We start from the raw sequence: 4,956 nt of genomic DNA on the forward strand, positions 1-4,956 counted from the left end.
GCTGACAGACTTTGGCACTGTCTCCACCTCCCCTGAGCAATCATTAACCCACCAGAGACCGCACCTCCTGGAGGGGACAGACTCCTCCGGAGACACTGACCAAAGCCAGAGGGCAGGGAGGTGGGAGGGAGGGACCGAAGTGACAGGGCTCGCAGTCTCCCAGGAGCCCAGGGGACTAGGGACGCAGCCCAAGCGGGAGGGTAGCAGTTGGAGGGCCACATTGGGGGACCTCTGTTCAATGACAGGTGACCTGTGGAGGTGAGGGGGACACATCAGGAAGGGAGCCAGCCAAACAGTGTTAGGACAAACACGGGGACTCCGGGACAAGCCCCTGGGAGGTCCACGCTGAGGAGTGAGGGCGCCCTGAGCTGCGGTGACGCACTAGGGCCTGCGGGTATTTCTTCCCACAGAGGCCCTCCCCAGGAGCCTCACCCACCCCTCGTTGCTGAACACCGTCCTGATGGGTGGCCTCCCAGCAGGGACTGAGCCCCCAGCTCTTCCCCACCCACTCCCTGCAGACAGGAGAGAGGCACAAGGTCACATTCTCCCGCTTTCTAGCCGGGTGGCCTGGGGGGTCGCTGCCCCTCTCCTTGCCCACTGGGAGCTAGGAGGTAGATGGCACTCGCTCAGTAAGCCCCAGAGACGCCAGAGGTCAGGACGTGCAAACCCCAGGAACCATATCTCTGGCCCCAGGGAAGTCCTGGGGAAGGCTGCCCACGTGCCTCCCAGAAGCACTGGACTCAGCACTTCCTGAGCACCTACTGCGTGCTTTGTGTCAGGAGCTCCCAGCTGCCTGCTGTCACCTGGGACAGGTGGACCTGTACCATCAGGCCCATGCGAGGGAGGAGGAGCCTGAGGAGGAACTGTGAGTCGGAGCCACCTCTGACCTCAAGGTCCAGGCCCTGTCACAGGGAAAGGCAGCAGGGCCAGGTGCTCACCTGTGCCCTCCCCATCGCCACCCGGGAAAGGTATCTTCCTCCACCTCGCCCCACCCGCCCACCACCGTGCACCCCAGAAAGTCTTCCCTGTGCCCCCCACAGTGGGCAGTGAGGTTCCAGGTGTGCAGCAGCCCTCCCCTGCCCCTGGTAACAATACCCTCGTTTTCCTTTGGGAACCTTCCCTCACTCCACAGCGGGCACGTGGGGGACCTGGCCGGCCAGAGCGCTGCCCTCCCTGGCCACGGCAATTGCACTGGGCTTGAGCACAGAGCCAAAGCTGGTCCGTAAGAACCAACGAGGAGGTGGTGGTGGTGGTTACTGGCACTGGACCCTACACGGCTGACCGCGGTTCAAGTCCCAGACCTGGTAGCTTGCTTTCTCACTTTCCCTCTCTCTCTTTCTCTGTCTCTCTCTGATCAAACTGAAAAATGACAATAATAAAGTTAAATAAAATAACCCTTAAAAAAATAAAAAGAACCAATGGGACTCAAATGAACAGGTGAGAGGAGAACCTCTCTCCTCCCTGCTGGGATGTCCTGGTGAGAGTGACTCTGGGCTCCTGAGAGCGGTCCTGTGCTGGCACGAGGGTGAAGTGGGATGAGGAGTGTCCGAAGGCTGAGGAAGGCAGAGCTAAGAAGTGGGAAGCTTGGGGCTCCTCGTGACTTTGTATCAGCACCCAGATCGGCTACACCCCAAATTATCAACTACAGGGTCCTTCAGCTACTGAGCAAATATTCCCCTTTCCCCTGGTTAGCAGGAACGTTGGTCTCATCCTGACTATAATCTGCCCTCAGACAGGAGGTCTCTGTCCCTACAGCACCATACCTGATGCTAAGGGGCACAGAGAGGCCAGAGTCTGAACTGGCTGGGCTACCCTCGTACTGAGCTCTCGGAGTCCCTCCTCCTCACTGCAGCTCGGTATCAGATATTTCAAAAACAGTGTGACCTACTTCATGGGATTCTTGTGAGGATAAAAGAAGATAATCAAGACTCTGCTCCCAGCATGGGGACACCCCAACTCCCCTGGGCTCCCACCATTTCCCAACTCTCGTGTGTGTGTGTGTGTGTGTGTGTGTGTGTGTGTGGTGTTTTCTTAGACATGCCTCACCATCAATCCTCCCGCCTCAGCCTCCCGCCTAGCTGGCCCTCAGGTGTGCACCATGGAGCCCAGCTCTTAGGGCGGACCGGGAGCTGAACCTCAACCTCTTAAGTCACAAGCCCCTGCCTTGTTGTCACCACTGGGCAGCCCTGTCTTCATGGGCAGGGGTCACATCTGATTCACACTCGGCAGACAAGTACCAGGTCATGCCGTGGCCACGTACTCTAACAGGGGAGTTTGTTCCCAGCCCTCCAGATTTAAACTAGACCATCAAAACACATCAGCCGTGGGACCAGCAGTCAGTGTAATGGCCATGTCGCTGGACTCCCATGTGGTTGACCACGGTTCGAGTCCCGGACATGGCAGCTTAAACCCCCGCCGGGCACTTGTGCGTGCGTGCCCAAGATCCCAAGAGGAGAATGGAGGAGAAGGGATTGCAGCGTGGCCATCTCCCCTGGGGGGGGTGTGATTTCTCGCTTTCTGTCTGTCTTTCTGGCAAGCGCATGCACCCTATAGCAAAAACCTCTTCAAAAAAAAAAAAAAAAAAAACACATCAGCCGTGGCCAGATGCGGCAGTTGTACCTGAACCCCAGCTGCTCAGGAGACTGAGGCAGCCTGGGCGACACAGGGCACTCACTTAAAATCACACACGCATACATGTACACACAGGCACACACACATAACACATGCTACAAGGCCACACACGTGTACATGTACATACATGCACGTGCACATAACACATGCTACAAGGCCACACACATGTACACACAGGCACACATATAACATATGCTACAAGGCCACATGAATGCATGTACATACAGGCACATGAACATAACGCATGCTACAAGACCACACACGTATACATGTACACGTATGCATGTAGACACATACACACATACATGTATACACATGCACACACATAAATACATGCTACAAGGCCTGGAGTGGTGGGTCACCCAGGACGGGGCTGTGCGGGGCAGGAGCAGTATGTGTACCCGTGTCTGTCCCGCACTTGGCCGTCACAGATGAGACAGCCTCTCCGGGACGACAGTCTTCAATGTTGGGGGCTTAGCTGGAAAGGAAAGGCAGGAGCCCCCACCCAGACTCCCGACCCAGGTCCCTGCCCCCTCCTCACTTGTGGCTGGGGCCGATGGCTCTGAGCCCCTGCTCCCGCTGCCAGCCGTGGCCTGGCCTGCCCAGACCTGACCTTTGGACACCTGGATGTGCCAGGTGTGGCCAGATAACGCACGCCCCTCTCAGCGGGCACCCATTTGCCTGCCACAGGGCAGCCTGTGAGCTCCCTGGACTTGAGTGTGATGATAGGGGTCTGAGTAACAGGTCCAGGTCCACGACCAGGCTGGCTCCAGGGAGTGGCGGGCAGCCAGGCACAAAGTGGGACTAAGGGACTAAGGGACTAAGACCTGAGTCCCAGCCCCTCCCTGTGACTTAGCAGTGCGGGCCTTGGAGGTTCGTCATCTCCTCCAGCCTCGACACCCCACCTGTAAGACGGTGACCTGCAGACTCCAGTTCACAGGGTGTGTGAGGACTGACCATGCAATTCATGAAGGCACTTAGCACTGGGCAAGGGATGGGCGGATGTGTGTGGGCTAAGGACTTAGGTCTGCCAGGGGTCCTTCACTGCCACTCTGAAACACGTGCTTAAGGAAAAAGAGCAGAAAAACCCACTGCCTCCTTGTCTACATGCGCCCAGCACATGCTCAGAGATGGGACAAGGCGACATCAAGGGCCCTGGGTACCCTGGCCAGTTGTATGCAGGGGGCATGGCATTCCTCTAGGCAGACGCGCCATCTGCAGCTGGAGCCCCTCCTAGCCCACTCTAGGGTGTGGCCAGAGGTGACCTGAGGCACCTGGGCAGGGCAGACACCTGCCCTCCGGTGACAATGTGTTCCATCCCTGTCCAACTTCCCAGTCATTGATGTCACTCTGCAGGGTGCAAAGTCCTTTATTGCTGTTTTATAGCCAAGAAACCAGCCCAGTCACAGCACCTGGTGTCAGAGACTCAGCCTGCAGCCATGTGGACCCACTCCTTCCCATTCCCAGACCCCTAAGCCCCCTTTGTTCCCGCTAAAGCCCCCTTTCAAGGGCGGTTCTGCCAACAAGTGGAAGTTTCAAAAACGAAGCCCGCAGCCGCGCCACAGCCTAGCCAGTCCTCCGCAGCGGAGCCATGGGAGCTGCGAAAATCGGGCCTGGTGAACTGGAGCAGCCCTGCTCAGGGTGGAGCTGCCCTGGGAGCGAGGTCTGCAGGGACCAGACCGGCAGGACCCGGCCCGGGCGCGGCACGCCGGGAGTTGTAGTCTTCCTAGGCCTAATGCGCTCAGGCACGGGGTGGGGGGGCGCCCCTTTGCGGCGGGGATCCATGGCCTGGGCAGCTACTGGGCACTCCCCTGGCCCAAGGCTCGCTCTTGCGATGAGCATAAGGGGGACGTGGACTGGGGTGGGGACAGCATTAACCCCTTCCGATGTCTCAGGAGGCCGAGACGCTGGTCTTCCGCCCTCCTCCCGAAGGTGTCATCGAAGGTCTCGTCTGCCCACTTTGCAGATGAGAAAAGTGAGACTGCTCTTTGTACACCGACCCCCACGCCCTCCCCCATTCCGAGGCCGGGGGCCCAGGACAAGTCCTCGGAGGCGAAGCTTCTTTGAACGGCCACGGAGTCGCTTATTTTCACTTCGCAGACGAGGAGATGGAGGCAGTCCTTACCCAAGGTCACGGAGGCAGTAAGTGGGCAGCTGGGACGCCAGGCCCCGGGCGCTGTGCCCTTTGCGCGCCCTTTACTGCCCGACGCCGAGGGGGCGTGACCGAGGCTCTGCACCAGCTGCCACCCCCTTCCTCCGCGCACGTGGTGCAGTCCAGGCAGTTCCATTCGCGCGGGAGCCGCGTGGGGGGACCCGGAGCTGCGC

The sequence above is a fragment of the Tupaia chinensis genome, unplaced genomic scaffold (genome assembly GCF_000334495.1).
Source record: "Tupaia chinensis unplaced genomic scaffold, TupChi_1.0 Scaffold000612_1, whole genome shotgun sequence".
Taxonomy (NCBI): domain Eukaryota; kingdom Metazoa; phylum Chordata; class Mammalia; order Scandentia; family Tupaiidae; genus Tupaia; species Tupaia belangeri.